The sequence below is a fragment of the Belonocnema kinseyi genome, chromosome 8 (assembly GCF_010883055.1).
Source record: "Belonocnema kinseyi isolate 2016_QV_RU_SX_M_011 chromosome 8, B_treatae_v1, whole genome shotgun sequence".
Taxonomy (NCBI): domain Eukaryota; kingdom Metazoa; phylum Arthropoda; class Insecta; order Hymenoptera; family Cynipidae; genus Belonocnema; species Belonocnema kinseyi.
In genome coordinates this window covers 9,147,710-9,171,380 of record NC_046664.1, presented here as the reverse complement: position 1 = coordinate 9,171,380, position 23,671 = coordinate 9,147,710, and the positions used below count along the sequence as shown (strand labels likewise).

At 23.8% G+C, this 23,671-nt stretch overlaps 1 protein-coding gene across 1 annotated transcript in view; it reads left to right on the top strand.

Annotated features, from left to right (window-relative positions):
- The first annotated feature begins 359 nt into the window (after positions 1 to 359).
- LOC117178361 (fibronectin type III domain-containing protein 5-like) overlaps positions 360 to 23,671 on the top strand; it is a 293,133-nt gene continuing 269,821 nt past the window's right edge. Inside the window, exon 1 of the mRNA XM_033369790.1 lies at positions 360 to 399. The gene's annotated coding sequence lies outside the window, so the exon portion shown is untranslated. The remainder of the gene's footprint in view (positions 400 to 23,671) is intronic.

Genomic DNA, 23,671 nt, shown 5'->3' with positions numbered 1-23,671 from the left:
TGAATTTAAAAATATAGAAAGAATGTTTAAATTAAAAATTGATTAATTTTTGACCAAAATTAAAAGTGAACGATTTTAAAATTCAGAACACTTGAAAATTAATATTTTTGCTCCGAATCATTAATTTCCAGATTCTTTAATGCAAAATTCAATTTTTTTTAACGCTTTAAATTGTTAATTTAGGCACTTTAACTTTTTTTAATGAAATTTTTTAAATAAATTTTTTTTTACAAAGCAATTTTCATTTAAAATTTCTTTTGAATTTAATTTCTCAATTTTCAAACCATGCTACTATTTGTTTTAAAATTTGTCTGTGATTAAATGCAATTTACTAAGCGAAACTTTTCTTTCTTTTTCAGGTGAGTTGAACTTATCTTCAATCATACTCAGATCAATATAGTGAGTATTTAGGTATAAGAATGATTAAGTATCGTTGTTTACACATATTAAAAAAATAATCGTTAACAATGGAAATTTATTTAAAAACTGATCGTCAGAAATATTTCAATTATCATACATTTCAATTATCATATGGTTAAAGGTAATGAGCATTATGAAGATAAGTGGCGGTGAAGGAGAAGGAGGAGGAGGAGGAGGAAGCTCCTAACGAAGAAAGTTTTTAAGTATTTTAATCTAAAAAAGAACTTTTAAGCTAAATTTGTGTAAGATTGGAATTTTAAAATGTATTTAAAATAATAAAATTAATTGATTATCACCAAACGAGAATCAGCATACTTGTGTTGAGTGTGGATTTTCCGATGATAAATTGGCATAGTCAAATTTCCCCTAAGTAATTAGGGAATGAGTGTGCAAGATTTAAGATACTGTTAATGCGACTCAAAATATTTCTAAAAAACGCAACAATATTCAATGGAGCGTGAATGGATGAGACTGCTTTTAATTTCATTCTATTTTCTGTTAAAACTCAATTTTTAACTAAAAATATAACTACTTTTTTTATTTGAAAATTGATCTTGTATGATTGAAAATTCATATTTTTGGTTTCAAAAACTAAAAATGTATCTATTTAATTTTGTTATTGAAAATTCTTAATTTTAGGTAGAAAATGAACCTTCTGGGTTGAAAATTAATCTTTTTAAATGATTTAAAAATGTAGCTGATTGGTTAACAGTTAAACGCCTCTTTTAAAACGGCGCTTTTTTAGTTCAAAATTAAATATTTTTTTTTCAGAAAATGTAACAAGTAAAATTCTTTGTTAAAAACTGATCTTCTTGGTTAAAGATTCAATTATTTTGTTAAAAATGAAGCGACTTGGTTAAAAATGAAACTAGTTCGTTCAGATTTTGATTTTTCAAATAAATTTTAGTACTGAAAATTTATTCATTCTTTTTAGTTGAAACTTGTTGTATTCTGTTATAGATTCGTCATTCGTTTCAATCTATCTTTTTGTTTGCAAATTTAACGTTTATTTGAAAAAAACTGAACCGTTAAAAATTGACTTAATTGGTTGAAAATTGATACAAATTTACCTTCTATGATAGAAAATACCTATTCTTGTAAACAATCACAACCAGATTGTTAAATAAAGTACAAAGTCGTTACGAATTTTATTGCGACTCGATTCTTCTAAAAAAAATCAAAATAAAACCTTCCATTAAAATTACATTAGCTAATAAAACTAAGCACAACAAGGTCTTAATAGTTAAATAAAGCGCAAAGTCGTTAAGAATTTTATTCTGACTTTGTTCTTTTTAAAAAATAAAAGTAAAAAGCTGGCTTTTAAATTTCAGTAGCTAATGCAACCATGCGCAGTGAGGTCTTAATTGTTAAATAAAGTTCAAAGTCGTTACAAATTTCATTTTGCCTCTATTCTTTAAAAAATGTAAGTAAATGTTTCCAATAAAAATTACAGTAGCTAATGCAACTGGTGCACACGAACTGCGCCAGCGGTCAGAGTTTTACCTGGTAGCCAGGCGGCCCTCTTCCCCCACTTCCTAAACTGCGTCAGCAGCCAGAATACAAAGCCTATCCGGCAAATGGAGTGCTCCTACTTTTTCCTAGATAATATTGAAATAAATTCACCCTGTCCTTTGTGAGTGATGGTAAATAAAATAGGAGATCTGAATTTTTCAAAATCTACTGTTTTGGGCGACTCCAACGATATTTTACTTGCTCTAATATTGCAAAATTTTTATTAAGAGCCCTGTAACTCTTGCGTAATATTACATGGCAAGCAATTTCGGGATATAATTTCACGGCTTTACTCCTTGATTTTATTACGCTTTGGCACGTGAAATAAGATCTCGGAACCCTTGATTTTGAAGCATAGGTCTCAAAGTTTCAGACATCAGGACACCCCCTTTTACTCTCAGGTCTCGAATTCTATGCTTTTCGATCTCAGAGTCTGAGACTTAAAATTACGTAAAAATTGTAGCTCTGAAATCACACGCTTCCGTGAATTAATCTCTTAAAATTTTTACCATGTAGAGCCAGAAAAATGTTTTCTTTTGAGAAACTCTGTAAACGGATTCTTAATTCTTTTCAGTTTTTTAGAAACTTATAAATGTAAGATTTCTCGAATTTTTTCCATTGTATTTTTTCCTACATCTTTTTTCAAATTCCAAATATCATTTCTTAAAATTTGATTTATTATTAAGATTTCAAACTGATTCCAGAAATCATAGGTTTTCATAGAATCAATTAACAGTTAATCAGTTCATGGCATAAAAAGCATTAAACAATTCTTTTCATTGAATCATTCTAATAATTTTTACATTTTATTTTTTTCAATTTGAAACAGAATTTCTGTATGTTTAATTTATTAATAAACTTTAAAATTAATTTCGAAAAAATTGAAATTAATTACTCATAACTTTGAAAATTGAATTTACTCATTTCACTTCACAAGCATCAGAAAAATTATATAATTGTAATACAGGTATTATAAAGGAAAAATAAGTTTTTATTGTAAAATTAATACCTAATATTAAATTGCATAATCTAAAAGTTAATAATCAATTCATGTTACCTACTTTGAAACATCTTAAATGGATTATTTATGTAATTCAATATTCTTATCAAAATGGATAAGCTAAAAATTAATTCAATAGTTCACAACATAAAAAGCGTTAAGCAATTATTTTCATTAATTTAAATAATTTAATGTTCAGAAAAATTATTTTCATTTAAACATTTAAATATTGTTACTTTTTATATTTTTTAAATTTAAACTTGTTTTTGTTTAACTATAATTAATTATAAGCTTTTAACTAATTCTAAAAGAACTATAGAATAATAGTAATAATAGCAATATTTAATTATATTATATTAATCATCTAATAATAATTGAGCAATCAATTTAAAAAAAGGCTGATAAAATTTCAAAGAAAAATGTCGAGCCTGTTTTTAATTTAGTTTTTCTAGTTTTTTATAAATAAATAAATATGATGAAAAAAAGGCAATTTTTTCTATTTGATGTTCCCGATGCTTCTCAATAATAGGAATATCATTGTAATTACCGAAATTTCATAGATTTACATTATATAAAGATATTCTATCATTAAACAATAAACAAAACAAATTTGTATGAACAAGATATTGATCAAAAATGTTTTTTATATAATTTTCAATAATTTGACGTTTTTCAAGTTATATTTCAAAAAATTTAAATGGAAACAATATTTTAATGAGAAAAATTTCTCTTACAACTATTCTTGTTATTATTATAAACAAATTTAATAAATAAATGTATTAGTTAGGCATTTGTCTTCAGATAAACTCGTTTTTTTCTATGTCAGTTTTTAAAAATATGAAACCTAATGATAATTTCAAAAAAATTCATAATTTGTTGATAAATTTTATTTTTTCTTAACCATTTTAATAACCGAATGCATTTTTTGCACATTTGTCGACAAAAAAACTCCTTGTTTTCATGTCAGTTCCTTTAATTGTGAATTTTATGATAATTTCAGTAAGATTCATAATTAGTTGATAAATTTTATGTTTTTGTTAAACAAATTTAATTTAAAAATGAATTATTGGGGCATTTGTCGACGTATAACTCGTTTTCTTTTCAGCCAGTCCTTTCAATTTCAGAAAAATGTTCTGTTTTTCATTCAATTTGGCCAACACAAGAGGGTTTGAATACAAGGAATGATTGAAGAATAAATTTAATAATTGTTATAAATAAATTTTATTTTTTAAAAATGTTTAAAAAAAACGAGTTTTTCCGTCGACAAATGCCCAAATAATGCATCTGTTTATTATATTTGTTGAATAAATCATAAAAATAATTAACTAATTCTGAATTTTGCTGAAATTAACAGTACGTTGTCAATTGAAAGGACTGTCAAGAGATGCCCGAATAATGCATTTGTTTATTAAATTAGTTAAAAAAAAATTATCAAATAATGATGGATGTTGCTAAAATTATCATTAAGTTTCCAATTAAATGGACTGGCATTAAAAAAATGGAATTTTTCCGTCGTAAAGTGCTCGAATAATGCATTTGTTTATTACTTTTGTTTGATAAAATCATAAAATTCATCAACAAATTATAAGTTTTCCGAAATTACCAGGAGATTCCTAATTTTTTAAAATTGGCATCGAAAAAAAACGAATTTTTCTAACAAAAAATGCCTGAATAATTCATTTATTTATTAAATTTGTTTATAATATTAATAAAAATAGTCTAAAGAGAAATTTTTTTCATTAAAATATTGTTTTCATTACAATTTTTTGCAATATAACTTAAAAAAACGTTAAATTATTGAAAATAATAGAAAACACATTTTCTACAAATAATTTGTTTATGAAAATTTTTTTTGTTTATTATATCATAATGGAATAACTTTTTTATAATGTAAATATATAGAACTTGGGCGATTACAACAATTTTCCTATTATTGAAGAGCACCAGGAATGTCAAATAGAAAAAATTGTCATTTTTTTGGCCATATTTATTTATTTATAAAAAATTTTTTAAACTGAATAAAAAAGCAGGCCGGACAACTTTCTTTGAAATTTGATCAGCTTTTCTTTTTTTTCTTTAAACATCCAAATCGGTCCACATCTTTAAAATGATTTATGTGTTCAATAGGGTGGTCCAAAAAAATTTTTTTCGAATTTTTATAGGGACACTGCAGAAATTTGTTTGAATTAAACAAAAATGAATACATTTAAAAAAAAAAGATATTTACACGTGCCGCAACCCCCATGAAGTTTAACACGTATTTCCCATAAGAAAAAAAAACGTTTATATAAATATTTTTCCGTATCCTTAATACTATCTCTTTTCAAATATCAACACTATAAGTACATTTTCTAGGATCCCAAAAAACGCCATAAGTGAAAAAATGGGTTTTGCTAGTTTTTGACGCTAATGATGACTTTTTTGCGGTTTTTTAAATGAAAATTGTTTTTGGCACAAAAAAGAATATTTCACACTAATAACTAGATGTTTGCAGAAATTGTTTAAAGAATTTATTTGTGTTTTTTTAATTTTATCATAGAATGGAGTTAGACGCGATTTAAAAAAGAAATTCCATTTGTTGTCCAATTTTCAATTAGAGGGAAGGGATAGTTCATCAATGTTAAAAAAGTGATTGCTTGAACAATTTATTATTATTGTTAATAATATTATGTTAGAAAAATGTTGAAAAATTGCAGTTTACGAAAAATTCACTTTTAATCAAATTTTCAATTAAGATAAGTTATGTAGTTAGGTAAAGTCTAGAAAATTAATTGTTTAACCAATTTATGATTATTATCAATAATATTATATTTGAATAATGCTCGGAAGATGCGTTTTTTGCTGAAATTTCTTGCTTTTTGTCTAATCTTCAATTAAAGTAAGGTAATAATTGTTGTGAGTTAAAAAAATTGTTTAAACAATTTATTATCATTCTTAATTATATTCTCTTTGCTTAATTGCTAGAATGTTCCGGTTTTTTCTGAAATTTTTAACAGTTTGTCTATTTTTTAATAGAAGTGACTTATAATTAATTAAATTCAGAAAAAAAAATTGTTTAAACAAATTATTATTGCTTATGACTATCTTCATCTATATAAATACCTGATAGTTGCGGCTTTTTGGCAATTTGTACCTTTCGGTCCTTTTTTCATTAAATGGGGTAATAATTAATGAAAGTTAACAAAATAGTTGTTTAAACAATTATTTTTCTAAATCTAATTAATTATTAAGCCACGCTTAATCAAAAATAGACAAATAGTAGTAAATTTCATTTTAAAAAACAGCAACATTATACCAATTAAGCAAATGGAATATTATTAACGAGGATAATAAATTTTTTTAACAATTATTTTTGCTAACTTGAAATCATTGTTACTTCACTTCTATTGAAAATTGGACAAAAAGTCAGAAATTTTAGAAAAAAACGCATCTTTCTAGAATTATTCAAATATAAAGTTATTAATAATAATAATCAATTGTTTGAACAATTAAGTTTCTTGACTTCAATTAATTACTTAACTTATCTTAATTAAAAATTGAACTAAAAGTAAATTTTTGATAAACTGCAATTTTTTATAATTTTTCGAAGAGAATATTATTAACAATAATTTTTTCCTGAAATTAGTTTACAAGGGGAATTAAAAAATATATTAAATTTTTTAGAAATGCAATTTTGAGTGCAAAGAAAATATAAAATAAGAATCATTTACATTTTTTTAATGAAAATAATTCTTGGATGCTTTTTTTTTATCTTGTTAACTGATTGATTAGTTATTAGTTGATTACCAAATCCAAGTAACAAAAAGGAAAGTGCAAATTAAGAGAAAAATATATGCGAAATAAAAAATTATTTAAATGATGAATGAAAATAATTTATTCAATGCTTTTTATGTTATTGATTGGTTAATTAGTATTAGCAGATTAATTTTGTTCGCAATATTAAATTACGTAAGATTAAAGTTAAATATTGTTTAACCAAGAAAATTAATTTATTATTTACTTTGTAGTTATGTTATTTATTATGGAATATAATTTGTATAATAAAAGTTTATCTTTATTTAAAGTGTCCCCATTCCAATTTCATAATTTTGAAAATGTTGTTCGAAATTTTTATGGAAATAGTGCAAAAGATTATTAATATTTATAATTTATAGCTTAATATAGGGTAAAAAATATTTTGACGTTTTATTAAAAATAATTTATTACTACTTTTTATATTATGGACTGATTAACTAACTAATGACTGATTGATTTTTTTTCTGCAAAAAACTTTATATAGACTGTTTCCAATTAGGTTACATAAACTAATTATTTGGATTTAGGTTATGAAATTAAATATTGGCTATTATTTCTATAATAAAATTTTTTTTTCTCAAAATATCATTATTACGATCATTTTTTCTAATATTTGCGATGTAGGAAAACAAGTATTTAAATTCAATTTTCAAAATTATATGTACATACACATTTAATTGATAGAAATAATTGTTTAATGGTTTTATTGTTATTAGTTCCTTAATTAATTATCAGTTGAATATATTTTTTTATAATATTAAATTACATACCGATGGTACTTTAATTATGTTCAATTGAGTAACATAAATTTGTATAATAAAAGTTTCTTTATTTCTGAAATACGTTTATTTCAATTATTTAATTTTTGTAAGTTTTTGTGATGTTGTTCAATTCTCAAAAATATATTTTAATTTTTCTGAAATTATTTGAAAATGTTATTAAAAATTTTAATTTTCATAAAAATTTAAAGTAGAAATTATTTCAACATATGAAAGAAAATAATTTTTCGTTCTTTTGTAAGTTGTAAACTGATTAATTAATTACCAGCTTATTAATTTTTTCACAATATCAAACATCACAAAAATCCAAAATTAAATTTAAAAAATTAGAATCTTCGAATGATTTCTCGCGCTTTAATATTACTCATACGTTGCATGGGTTCATTGAATACAATATTTCAGATTCTAAGTTCACCCAAACCTTGAGTGGTAAAAAATGTTAAAGAATAGTTATTCGAAACTTGGGTAAATGATGAAAATGAATACAAAAGCTCCCATTTAAATTATATTATTTAATGGAGCTACTTTCAACGAAGTCGTAATTGTTAAATAAAGTTCAAAATTGTAAGGAATTAAATTATGCCTCTATTATTAAAAAAAAATTAATTAAAAGCTCCCTTTAAAATTACAGTAGCCATTTTGGCTTTTAATTTTTAAAAAACTAAAGTAAAAGCTCCCATTAAAAATTCAGTAGCTAATGCAGCCGTGCCCATGGAGGTTTTAATTTTCAAATAAAATGCAAAGTCGTTATGAATTTCATTCTGGCTCTATTTTTTTAATCCAAGTAAAAGCTCCCATAAAATTGTGCATAATTAATTCAAAATGCGCACAACTGGGTCGCCACAAAAACATGGACTGCAAAGCCGTTACAATAATGTCGATTTCACGTTTATTTCGACACCACATAAACAACTCATTAGTACTTTTCTAAAATGATCTGTAATGTCGCATAACCTAAAAGTGAAATTACAAACTGAAGGAAGTTTTTCATTTTTTCCGTAAAAACGCTTCTTTGGCAATATTAAATATTACGTCCCTCTCTGAAAGTGGTAAAATTAACAGAAATATTTTTACAATGTATGCAATGACCATGTTTGCACGTGTCATTGCAAATAGTGTTGATTTATAACGATCTTCTTGATAGAGGTTCCTTTTTCAGGTTTTCTTCGTCAGACTCCTCGACACTAGATGAATTATTGGCAAAATCGCCAGACATCGTATCACCACTTTTTTTCTTAAAAATGTAAAAGCAAACTAGCAGGTGTCAATACACGTGATGAAACGGAGGTGCACGGACGTTGCTGCGGTACAGAGTGTCACTTTTGTGCGCATTGCGCAGTCGGAATGCGTAGTGCAGTTGGGCGGGCACTTTGAATTTTTAAATGATGAACTTGCCAATATTCCAGCAATTCAAAGAAATTTATATTCATGTTCACTAATTATGAATATTCATTTATTTTGGGTTATAGAATTATTGCCAATATTCGAGAATAAATTATGGAATGCTATCACCACATGTGTTTTAGCATGGAATTCATCCTTCAAATGAAGTAACAGACATCACAGCATTTTCATTTAGAAATAAATGGATTTTCAATAGGTGATAGGCAATGAAATCAAACTTAAAATTATGGAAATATTCATAATAATTATTCTGCATTCGAAAATGAACTTTCACATCTTTTTAAACTGGGTATTATCCAAATTCTGATTAAATGAAGATAGTATCCTTGAAATCAAGTTTAAAGCGATAAAAAAAATTTTCGAGTAGTTGTGATTTTATTCTAATTATGAAAATAGCATCGACCGTATCATCCACAAATTAGAATCAGATCAAATGTGTTGAGAGTCAGCCTTCCGAAGATAAATTGGCATTATCACATTTCACCCCAGAAATTAGGGCACAAGCGTGCAAGGAAAATCTTCTGAGAATGGTATTCGAAAACATTCGAGAAAAACGAAAGGAAACCTACTGAAGCATTTGTGAGTAAAGCATCATTTTGATGTTTCGTATTTTCTGCAATTCGAGACGATTTTCCGCACCCTTGATATCAGAAACAGTCACTGCAAAGGCATCGACAATTTTTTGACATCCACTTTCCAGGACAATATTTTCTTAACCCGAACGTAGGAGGCGTATCGATTTCAAAATGCCGTAAAATAAAATTTGACCCTTGGGAAAAGAGATTGACATTTTTCACGGCTGTTAGCACTCTCTCGTCCTTTCTACACGAATCACAAGGTGAAGATTCTTGGGCTAAAAATATAATTTATTATGTGTTGAAGGTACAATTTTTACCTGAAAAAATATTATTTAAAATGCAACCAAATTTCTTAAAAATAACAGAAATCTCGAAAATTGAGAAACGACCAGTCAAATAAATCCAAAAACGGCCATTTGTAATTTAATAAGTTTGCTTGAGTTCTAGCTTTAGTTTCAGATATATGTAAAAAGCTTATAACAATCAAAGTTTATAACAATTACTTTGCAAGTAATAGTTTAAGAGAAATTAATTTGTTAATTAAGTAGAGCGTGTTTTAGAAAAAGCGAACGCTTTAATAAATGTTCATTGTTAAAAAAAATATTAAAATGCTATCTTTCTTGATTGGTTGTTGAAATAGATGGTTAAAGATTAATAAAAAAAGTATAATATGGATTTCGAGTTCTAAAAATATCCATTTGTTTTTAAATAAATTTTATTTTTCTTCAGAAAGATTAGTTGCAAAAAAAATTGTTTTAAAAACATTAATCATGAATTATCCAGAAATTTACTAAATTTTACTATTTTTTTGAAGAAATAATATTGTTACATTGGACTACATTCTTAACGAAAAAAAGAGTGAAAATTGAAACGATTTTTTAACAAGTTTGCTCATATTTTCGCTCCTGGTTTACAGATACCTGAAAAGTGTATAGGACTTAATTTGTAGGGTATAAAATTCCCTTTGAAATTACTGTTTGCGGAATCTATTTTGACTAATAGTTTATGAGAAATTAATTTGTTAATTAAGCGTAGAGTTTTTTTAGAAAAGTGTACGCTTTAACGAATTTTCATTGTTATAAAAAATATCCTAATGCGATTCTTCTAAATTGATCCTTATATTGGAAGCTTCAAATAATTTGAAAAAACTTATCTGGAATTCAAATTTTTAAAATAGCCGTGTCGGGGGGGGGGGGGCAGATATTTTTCAAGGAATAACATTTTTTGCAAACTAAATTCCTTACAAAATTCACGTCGCCAATCACCTGGTTCTGCAAAGAGAACAATTTTTCAAATTTGCAGAGAAATTTTAAAATCTTTAATAATAAACTTTTACAAACAATAATTTTTTTATAGTAATGATTTTCAGAAATATATAAAAAAAATTTGCTATAATTATTGTTGGTAAAGGAGTATGACAATTATTTTTTTCTAATATTAAAAAAGATTAATGAAAAAAATATTTTTTGAAAATGTTACTTAATAATTATGTAGAAATGTACATCTAAAGTTATATATAGTTGCTATAAAAAAACTATTTAAACAAATACTCCATTGTATAAGTTTGTTGTATGAAAAAAATTGTTTTGTACTGAATTCGTATTTTTAATCAGTACAGATGTTCATCAATTGAAAATTCACCAACAGTCTATATAATTAAAAGCAAAATTTAATTATTAATACAATCAATATGAATCAATAAAATGTATAAATGTATATAATTTTTTAAAACAATTTATTCAAGCAAGTACTCCAGGTTATATGAAGTTATGACAAAATTCAAATAATTATACTCCAAGTCTTTTCCGGGTTTTCTTTGTAAGAAACTCAAATTTTTAAATTTTAATAATTGTTTAATTTTGATTATTTAAATTTAAATTATAGATTTTGAACTTAAAATGATCAATAATTAAATAAAGTTAGAAAATATTTTTAATAAATAGTGCAAATCGCAATAATTTCAAAAAAGCTGCTTTCAAAATTAAATCAAGTAAAATTCGAAGCCTCGAAAATGATAAAATCTCCAAATTAAAATTCACCATTTTTACAATCAAAATTTTATTTTCTTTCTAGATAAAATCCACAAAAATATTGTATATTTTTTTGGAAAAACTTTAATCTATCAAAATTGCGCTCCTAGGAACATAGACCTGAAATTTATTAATTAAAAATTTCACGAATCCTAAAAATTGCAAATTTAGAAAAACTTTTAATTTTGAATTTTTGCTTCTAAAAATTAAAGCCTTAAAAGAACAAATTTTATTTACTTTAGATAATTCAAAGCTTTTTTAACGCGAATGAGGTGGCAAGATAGACAAGCTGTGTAAATAAATTACTCAATACCTACTCATTGTTTCAATATTAGGCAATTACTAATTAGTGGCAGACAGCTGAAAAATTTATTTTTTTCCTTTTTTATATCCTGCATTGAGATTTTTTTAATAACAATTTAATGTTTGGAAATAGTAAGAAAATAGTGCAGAATATAAAAAATTGAAATTTTTATTTTAAAAAATTATTTTTATAACATTATTAAAAATATACTTTAATAAATGCATGTGATTAAAAACGTTCTAAAACACTGTAAAATTATTATACTCAAGTATCAACATTTAAAAAACATTATACATAATACATTTCAAATTAATTTTTAAAAATGCTATTACAGTAATTTCCACACATTGCAAACAATTATATCCAAAATATATGAAGAAATATTTCGTTCATTTTTAATTAATTTTTTTAATTTTTACATTGTTTTCGAGTTCAATAAATGATATTCTGACCATCTAAAATGAATTTTTAATTAAAATTAAATAATAAGGCAATCTTTAACATACGTCAAATTTTAAGACCTGAGAACAAGGATCTTGTTTTTTCACTCTATTTATTTTGAAAAAGAAATATAGCACTATTATCCGATGGAAGTAGAGATTTTATATTTTTAAGAAGAATTTTTTTAACTGGAAATTCAACGATTCCTTTTTTTAATGTATCTTTCTAGCTGCAAATTACCGTTTTTGACAAAAATAAATATTGTTATTTATTTAAAATTTCAAAAAAGATCAATAAAAAAATTAATTTTTTTTTAGATTTATCTCCTTGGTCTTTTTTTCAAACTTGTCTTTTTTGTTATAAAATTAATATTTTAAATTAAAAATTCTATACTTTGATAAAGAATTGAACTATTTTTTTTAACTTCATTTTCTTGGTTGGAAGTTTTCATTGAAAGATTGAAAATTTTTCGGAGAAGCTCATGATATAATAAATTTTTATTGTTATAAAAAATATTCCTATGGAGCCTTTTTCCTTAGATTTGCTGAAAATACATCCTGCTTTTCATTTAAAATTAAAATCTTTTTTTATTGAATTATTGCTTGTTTCGAGGAGAATTTATATTTTTTGGTTGAAAGTACAAATACTTGGTTGAAATTTAAGCGACTTTGTATTTTTTCAGGATTCGCCATTTGAGTTAAAAATTTAATTATTTTATTAAAAATTATTTTTTTTTTATTGAAAATTAATTTATTTTGTCAAAATTCGTCTGTTTTCGTGAAATCCTCATCATTTAAGTTTAAAATTCACCCATTTGGTTAAAAAGACATTTTGTCATTGAAAATTTTTCGGAAAAGCCTACATTTTAATAAATCTTTATTGTTATCAAAAAATATTACAATAGTTGAAAAATTAACATCTTTTGGTTAGAAATCCAAATTATTGATCAAAAATTAAAATAATTTTTGCTTATTTATTTTTTTTTATTGAAAAATCGTCATTTTTATTAGAAAATTATTCGTTTTGATCAAAACTGTATATCTTAGGTGAAAAATTTAACTATTTTGTTGAAATTAATTAATTTAATTTAAAAAATTAATTTAACTATTTTGTTAGAACTTTATTTTTTGGTTAAAGATCTATTATTTGAGTTGTAAGTTTTAAAATAATTGTTTTTTTTTAAATTGTTGGATTGAAAATTCATTTTTTTATTGAAGATTTTGATTGAAAGATTGCAAATTCATTTCTTCAGTTGATAGTGTAATTATTTTCATGAAAATTTATTTTATTTTCAGTTAAAAGTTAGTTTTTTTCCAACGAAAATTGTAATTGACCCATTTCTTATTGATTTTGTTTTTAATCTGAAAATAAATACTTTGATCCGCTTTTAATTAATTCTGGATTTTTAAAAATATTTTGCTGAATTTAAAAGTGATGTTGAGACTATCTATAATTAGATTTTAATTAAATCTTAATATAAAAATAAATAATAAGGTAATCTTTAACGAACATTGTGAAATTCGGAGACCCGAGATCAAGAATTTTACCCTGTTATTTTATTTATTTTGTAAAATAAATAAAGCACTCTTATCAGATGGAAGTTGATATATCATCTTTTTATTAACATTATTTATTTTTGCTGAAATTAAATTAGATTAAATTAAGCTATTTTATTTTTTATTCGAAAATGATCTTTTCTAGATCCAAATAAACTTTTCTAATAAAAACACAACTCTATTGTTGAAAATTCGTCTTTTTAGTTAGAAAATTCATATGTTTTTTCAATGTTTTTGCAAAATAATTAAATTTTTTTCGAAATTTCATTTCTATTATTGAGAATAAAACGTTTTTTCATAACAATAAAAAGTAAAATATATTTAATGTTTATAAGCTATTTTTTATTTAAAATCAATTTTATTTAATTTAAATAGCAACAAATACATTTTTGGTTAAGAATTCATATTTTTTGGTTAATTTTTTTTATTACTTTTTTACATATGTATTTTTTGGTTGAAAATTTACCTTTTTTGTTTAAAAATTTATATCTTTTCGTAAAAATTCAGCTTTTTTAAATGAACAGTTTTTTATTTAGTATTTTCGTTTAGTACTTACTTCTTTATTTTTTTCGTAAATAAAAATAATTATTTTAAAGTTTGGAAGACTTTGTAAAAATTCATTTTCTGATTTGAAGATTAGCCATTTGAGCTAAAAGTTTCAATATTTTATTAAAAATTTGTTTTTCATTGTTAAAAATTCAACCGCTTAAATAAAAATTATTTTTAGGACATTTTTGTTTTTCAGTTTCGTCGAAAATTATTTTTCTTAAGCTGAAAATGTAAGTAGTTTATAACAAAATGAATTTAAATTTAAAATTTTAATTGAAAATTAATTTTTTGGATTGAGAATGTATTTTTTTCATAGAAATTTCTTTTCGGTTATACATTTTTTCACTGAAAATTTAAGTATTCCATTCTTTATTGAAAAAACATTAATTAATTAAATTTTCATATAAATAGTTACATTTACAACTGTACAATAGAAATTGCAAACAATATTTATTATTCTGTAAAAGTTGAAGAACAGTCTTTTTTGTTATAAAATTAATACTTTTGTTTAAAAATCGATTTCTTTAGTTCAAAATTAAACTATTTGGCAACATTTTTTCATTTAATATTTTTATTGAAATTGGTAATTTCATGAAAATTCTTTTTCTTATCGATAAAATTCCTTTTTCGATTGAAAATTTATCTACTCTCTTTTTTTATAATAACTAGACCATCTATGACATATATTGCAGTTAAAGATAATTTAAATATTTTTCCAAAAATAAAATATATAAAAATTAATAAATGAAACCCATGGAAAAAGTTACTGTCTCAACTAAAGAAAATAATTTTTTTTTAACTTTCTTTTTTATTGTACTAAAATTGAAGAATCATTTTAATATAAAATTAATCCTTTCTTTTAAAATTATATTCTTCAGTAAAATTTTGAATAATTTAATCTTTTTTGAATATTCACATTAAAATGAATAGTCGGATATTTATGTCGTAGGTTCAGACGTTTACTTTTTTCATGAAAAGTCGTTTTCTTTACGGTAAAATTCTTTCTTCCACTAAAAGTTTAGCCATTCCATTTTTTGTTAAAAAATTGTTCTTGTTATAAAAATTTAAATTAATTTTCAATTTTAAAAATAATTACCAGATAATCTATAAATTATTGAAAATTAAAAGTAACTGTTATTTAATTAATATTAACAATTAATAATCATTTAAATACATTTGAATATAATATTAAATTTAAAATAATAGGCAAAAGTCTTTTCCAAATTAATATTATTAATTTATCATATCGAAATCGAGAAAAAGTTCCTAAAAAATATTAACTATATTAGGCATTATTAAAATTTTAACAAAAATAAAAATTTTAATGCAAAATTTCCTAAGTAAAAATAAAAAAAAATAAGTTATATATTCTCAGAAACAAAACAAAAATTAATTAAATTTTCCTGAAAATAGTTACATTTCATATTTTTTGCGATATAATTGATCCTTTTGTTTGAAAATTCATTTCCTTAGTGGCCAATTTAATTAATTGGTTACATTTTCTTATGAAATTTTATTAAGCTCTTTTTACTTTCGGTTAAAAATTGTTTTTTTTTTTTATATTGAAACTACAGCTTTTGTATTATATAAAAGTTGAAGAATCATCTTTTTGTTATAATGTTAAATCTTTTTGACAGAAAATTCATTTCTCTAGCGAAAATTTGAACTATTTAATTAAATTTTTTTATTGAATATTTTGATTAAAATTGATAGTCAAATATTTCTTTCTTTGATTAACCATGTTACAATTTTCATGAAAATTCGTTTTCTTTGCGGTAAAATTTCTTTTTTCACTTAAAATTTTTGCTATTCAATTTTTTATTGAAAATTAAATTTTGTATGAGAATATAAATTACGTTTTAAATTTCCTGAAAATAAAAATAATGAATTAAATAAATTTACAAGAAAATTGTTACCTTCTCACCTAGAGAAAAGAAAATTTTAAAAATGTTCTTTTTTGTTATAAAATCAATCTTTTTGTTTAAAAATTAATTTCTCTAGTGGAAATTTGAACTATTTGATTATATTTTTTTTATTGAAGATTCAGATGAAATTAATAGTCGAATATTTATTTCTTTAATTCATCATGTTACTTTCATCATGAAAATTCGTTTTTTACGGCAAAATTCCTTTTTCCACTTAAAATTGTTGCTATTCCATTTTTATTGAAAAATTATCTTGGTTATAAGAATTGAAATTACTTTTTAAATTTAAAATTAATTAAAAGATAATCTATAAGACTTATATCTGTTTTCTATAATTCTGAAAAGAATGTAAATTGGAAATTATTGTAATTATTAATCAATTAATATTAATAATTATTAATAATAATTAGAAAGGAGAATAATATTAAATTTTAATAGGTAGAAGTCTTTTTCAAATTAATATTATTAATTTATCATATCGATATCGAGGAAAAGTTCTTCGAAATATAATAACTATATTAGCTATTATTAAAATTTTAATAAAAAATAAAAATTTTAATAAAAAATTTCCTAAATAAAAATGAAGTATATATTTTTGCGAAAAAAAATTGTTTAAATTTTAATAAAAATAGTAACATTGCCAGCCAAACAAAATGAATTTTCAAAAAAAGTGTCTTTTTCATTGTATAAAAGTTGAAAATTCGCATTTTTTGTGATCTTAAGTGATTAATTTAACTATTTGCCTAAATTCTGTTATTGAATTTGATTGAATTTTCAGTTGAAATTTGCTTTTTTTATTGATTGAAAGTGTAGCAATTCCATTTTTTATTGAAAAATTATATTTCTTATGATAATTTAAACTACATGTTAAATTTCCTGAAAATGAAAATAATTAATTAGATTTTCATGAAAATAGTTACATTCCCAACTAGAGAAAAAATATTTTAAGAACTTTATTTTTTATTATATAAAAGTTGAATAATCATCTTTTTTGTCATGAAATTAATTTATTTTTGTTTGAAAATTCATTTCTCTAGTGGAAATTTGAACTATTTAATTACATTTTCTTATTGAATATTCTGATGAAATCATACGTAACTATTAAGTCTTTTTTAATATAATAAATCATTTTGTTTAAAAATCCTTTTTTTGTGATATATCTAACTATTTGGCTAAATTCTGTCAATAAATTTTATAAAATTTATCTTATTTTTGGTCGAGAATTGTTTTTTTTTATTTATAGAAAGTGCAGCTATTTCATGTTTTATTGAAAAATTATGTTTTTTGTGAGAATTTAAATTACATTTTAAATTTCCTGGTAAGGAAAATATCTAATTAATTAAATTTTCATGAAAATAGTTACATTCCAAACTACTCGAAATAATTTTTTTTAAGCTTCCTCTTTATTAGATAAAATTGAAAATTCGTCTTCAATGTAAAAAAATTAATCATTTTGTTAGAAAATTCATTTCTTAAGTGATAAATCTAACTACTTGGCTAGATTCTGTTAATAAATTTGATTACATTCGTTTTATTTTCAGTTGAAAATTATATTTTTTTATTTATTGAAAGTGTAACCATTCCATTTTTTATTAAAAAATAATATATTTCAATGAGAGTTTATATTACATTTTAAATATTCTGAGAAGAAAAATAATAAATAAATTTTAATGAAAATAATTACATTCTCATCTAGAGAAAAGAAATATCAAAAATCTTTCTTTTTTATTACATAAAAGTTAAAGAATCATCTTTTTTGTTATAAAATTAATCTATTAGTGTGAAAATTTTTTTCTTTAGTGGAAATTTGAACGATTTAATTTTTTTGATTGAAGCTTTTAACTAAAATAGATAGTCAAATATTTATTTCTTTGGTTCAACATGTTACTATTTTCATGAAAATTCGTTTTCTTTACGGTCAAATTCCTTTTTTCAATTAACATTTTTGCTATTCCATTTTTTATTGAGAAATTAGATTTTTTATGAGAATTCAAATTAAGTTTAAAATTTAATGAAAATAAAAATAATTAATTAGATTTTCATGAAAATAGTTACATTCCCAAATAAAGAAAAAATATTTAAAGAACTTTATTTTTTATTATATAAAAATTTAAGGATCATATTTTTTTAAGAGTTCCTTTTTTTTACTTAACATTTTTACTATGACATTTTTTATTGAAAAATGATCTTCTTGATGAGAATTGAAATCACTTCTTAAATTTAAAATTAATTGCCAGATAATCTATAACTCATATATCAGTTTTCAATCATTCTGAACAGAATTTAAATTATCTTCGATAATTAAAATATTTAAGTACTTTAAAATTATACTTAATTATTATTTCATTAATATTAATAATTATTAATCATTTAATTAAATACAAAAATAATATTAAATTTTAAATAATAGGAAAAGTTCGTTTCCAAATTAATAATATTAATTTATCATGTCGATATCGAGAAAAAGTTTGTTTTAAAAATAACTATATTACTTATTATTAAAATTTTAATAATAAATAAGCATTTTAATGAAAAGTTTCCTGAATAAAAATAAACAAATAAAGTATATATTCTTTAAAAGAAATTTGATTAAATTTTCATGAAAATAGTTGAATTCCTAAACAAACAAAAGAATTTTTAATTTAAAATTAATATTTTTTTTTAAATTTAAATAACGTTTTGAATCAAAAATAATAACCAGGTAATCCATAACACATATTGTAGTCTAAAATAATTCTGAAGGTTCTTTGCGTTTGGAATCTTAAATGAATAACCCTGTCTTTCCAGTTTATTTATTCTAAAGAATAAATGAAGCGTTGTTATCGGATATTAGGCGAAAAAGGCAGTATATAAACCAGCTGTTTATCCAGTCTCTCCTCTCGACTTTTAAAAAAAAAAAATCAGTTTTCGTTTCTCCATGATTTTATCTATTCAGTGAAAATGAAGATTATCACCGGAATTTTGGTTCATGCATTATTGGGTTTTATTCAGTTCGAACGTAAGTGTAATATGATAATAAAATTAATATTAAAAAAAAAATTACTTATCAGTGGAAGGAAAAAGTTTCCACTCGGAGCAACTTTACACGTGTTCAACATATGGTACCCTCCCATCTGTCCACGTTTCTTTGTTAAATATTCAATATTTGAGTAAAAAATTAAAAAATTTTATTAAAAAAAAATAATTTTTGTTGTTGAAGATTCACTGCTGTGGTGGAAAATTTCTTTTTTTTTAGTAATAATTAATTTTTTATTGGAAAAATGTTTTTATAAGTATTTTTTCACCCTTTTATAAAAATAATCTTATTTGTTAATTTGATTTATTATTACAAAAAAGTAACTAAGTAAGAATATAGATTTTAGTCAAAATGTCTAATTTTATTTTATTTTTTGTGTGATTTCGAACGTGTAGATCAATAATGTAAAAGAAAATGATAAGAAAAATGGAAATTTTTTACTTTAGCTATTCTCAAATTTTTACATTTTTTCTTCAAACGTGGAAAATATATCCTAGGGTATGTAAGTTTTCCTTTTACACCCCCTAAACATTCAAAAAAGAGAATCGACATTTCCAAAAAACGAAATAACATTAGATTTTTTAAATTCTAGAGTTGTTGTTTAAAACCCATTAAAAATTAATTTGAGAAACATAATCCATCTAAGAAATTAGTTAGAATTATTTTAAGGGTGGTTTTAACATTTCCTAAATATTCAAACAAGAAAAATAGAAATTTACTAAAAAAACAACATCCCAGGAGATTTTTTTATTACACAATTGACCTCAAAAATAACTTTGCAATAAATGTGGAAAGCATATCCTAGCATCAAAATTTGGTGAATTTATTTTAAGGGTTGTTTTAGCATCCCTTGAAAATGTATAACAAAAATCTATATTTTCACCAAATTAAATCCAAAGTAATTTTTATGGTACGGGGGTTGAAAATCAATTTAAAATAAATGAGAAAAACATAATCTAGCTAGAAAATTCGCATGGGTTATTTTAAGGGTTGTTTTATCGTCCCTTAGATATTCAAACAAGAAAATCGACATAAATTAATAAACAAAATGACAAAATATTTCTTCATCATAATATTATGGTCGAAAATAAGTTTAGAATCAACGTGGAAAACATATCCTGATATAAAAATTTTCTACATGAATTTTAGGGGTTGTTTTAATATCCCTTAACTTTTAAAAAAGCCGACATATCCTAAAAAAACAAAAAGACAGGAATTTTTTTTATTACAGTGTTGAGGTTCAAAATTAAATCTCAATAAATGGCAAAAAATACGATTCAAATTATTGTAAGGGTTGTTTAAGCATCCCCTAATTATCGAAACAAGAAAATCGTCATTACTAACAAACAAACTCACAGCAGATTTCTTTATTATAATATTGGGATCGGAAATCATTTAAAAATAAGTGTCGAAAAAACACCCTATCTAAAATTTTGTTTAATTTATTTTGGGGGATGGTTTAATATCCCTTAACTTTCAACAAAAGGAAATCGACATTTTTTAACAACAAAAAAGACAGGAGATTTTTTATTATAGTAATCTGGTTAAAAATCAAGTCGCAATAAATAGCAAAAACATACTCTAGCAAGAAAATTTGTTTGAATTATTATAAGGGTTGTTTTAACATCCCCTAAAAATTTAAGCAAGAAAACCGACATTATCTAAAAAACAAAATTGAAAAAAAAATCTATTATAATATTAGGGTCGGAAATAAGTTTAGAGTGGACATGGGAAATATATCCAAGCATGAAAAGTTGTTAAATTTATTTTAGGGATTGTTTTAATATCCCTTAACTTTCGAAAAAGGAAATGGACATTTCCTAACAACCAAAAAAGACAATATTTTTTTTAATATAGTGTTGGGCTTGAGAATTAAATAACAACGAATTCCAAAAACATAATATAGCAAGAAAAGTCGTTCAAATTTTTGTAAGGGTTGTTTTAGCATCCCCTAGGTATCCAAACAAGAAAATCAACATTAACCAACAAACAAAATCACAGCAGATTTTTTGATTATAATATTTATATCGAAAATAAATTTAGAATAGACGTGGAAAACATATCCTAGCATAAAAAGTTGTGAAATTCATTTTAGGGGTTGTTCAAATATCCCTTAACTTTGAAAAAAAGGAAAGAGACATTTCTTAATAATCAAAAAGACCAGAGTTTTTTTTATTATAGTGTTGGGGTTGAAAATCAAACCTAAATAAATGTCAAAAAAAATACTGAACCAGGGAAAGTCATTCAAAGTATTGTAAAAGTTGTTTTAACATCCCCTAGATATTCAAACGAGAAAATTGAAACTAACTAAAATATAAAATCACAGAAGATTTTCTGATTATAATATTGAGGTTGGAATTCAATTTAGGATCAACGTGGAAAATATATTCTAGCATTAAAAGTTGATGAATTGATTCTAAGGGTGGTCTTAACATCCCTTAACTTTCAAAAAAGGAAATCGACGTTTTCTAACAACCAAAAAGATCGGAGTTTTTTATTATATTATTGGGGTTGAAAATCAAATCAGAATAATTTCCGAAAAGATACTCTTGCAGGGAAAGTCGTTCAAATTATTTTAAGAGTTGTTTTACATCCCCTAGACATTTAAACAAGAAAATCGACATTTCCAAAAAACCAAAAACATACTAGTTTTAAATGATTTGATAGGAAATGTGAGAAACAGCTCTAGCAGAAAAAGTCTTTAAAATTATTTCAAGGGTTATTTTAACATCTCCTGAACAGTGAAACAAAAAAATCGACGTTTCCAAAAAGCCAAAACTATAGAAGTTTTTTTGTATATTATTGGGGCTAAAAGTCAATTCACGATAAATTTGAGAAACGTAAAATAGCAGGGTTATAATATTTTGTCGAAACTCAATTTTAAAAATACAACTTCCGAAAAAGCTTCCTTCCTTCCTTTCTTGAAATAAACTTAAATAATTTCCTATAGGATATTCTCTCATTCAATAAAAATTAATTTTTAACCCTATTGGTGTTTTTTTATGAAAAGTAGGTTTTGTTTTTTTATGTTTAATAAATAATAAAAGAACCTTTAAAATACAATAGTCGGGTGGGTTTAGTATTTTCTAAATACTTAAACAAGGGAATCGACACTTATGAAAAAACAAAATCAAAGGAGTATTTTTGGTATGCTAATTGCGTCGAAAATCAATTTTGAAATTACCACTTTTCTGGTAGGTAACGCTTCTTGAACATACTTAAAAATTATTTTTGACCCAAAAGTTTTAATAAAAAAAAACTTCCTTGGTTTTTTTTCCTACGAAATTTGAGTTTCCTTTTTTGAATTTTTTGTAGATGCTACAACAAACCCTAAATATCCTGTCCAAACTGCAATGGGTGTAAATAACCCAATGTGCGCCAGTTAGCCAAGTCTACTCAAAACTTTCTGAAAAGGATATGATTTGAATCATAGATGAATTTTCTTATTTATTAAAAATTGTGGAAAATAAAAGTTTTTATCATTCTTTGTGTGAAAGCTGTCTATTCTTTTTATAATTTTCTTTCGCATGATTAATCTGAGCGTTTGAAATTACAAACAATATTTTTAATTAGAGACTCTAACAAACTTGTATCCACTGTATATTAGATACTCTTTTAAATTAATAGGATCTAAGCTAAATATTAAATCATTACGAATGTGTCAATCATCAAACAGATTTCAATTTTTGTTACAAAAATTAGACGCAGCTGGAGCCCCAATGAATCTGGTTCCCTACGAAATTTTTGTAGAAATGGAGGATTTCAATAATTATGTCGGAAAGATAAAAAAATCACAATCTAGTGACGGTGCCGACCAGATACCTCGCTGGATGTATTATGGTCAAGAAGATTTTGCAACTCAACTGTCCACTTTTATACTAACGGACTTTGGCGAACATTATCAAGCAAATCTTACAACGTCAAATCGACCATGGTATCACGTTCCTACTCCCTCTCGTCCAGTAGTATGTGAAATACGTTTAGGAGGTTTTCGGTATTATGTTGCTGCATTTTTCGAAGAGTACAAACCCCCTCCTTTCGACCATCCTGACTATCATTCACACCCACCCCGCGATCGAATTTATATAAAATTCCGAGGAGGTCCTATCTGGAGTACAGAATTAAGGGCACCTCATGAGATCGCCCGATCACATCCCAATTCACCCTCATCACCCCATTCACCCAATTCACCTGTAAGACCCACATACTAAATCTGGAGGTATCGATTTCGAATGAAACAGAATAATCCAATAGTATAAGAATGTCTTTTGTTTCTTTATATTGATAATGATTTTTGGATCACTTCAAATTAGCTGCAAAACCAGAAAGTTTACCAGATAATAAGTTGTCCCAGGTACAAAC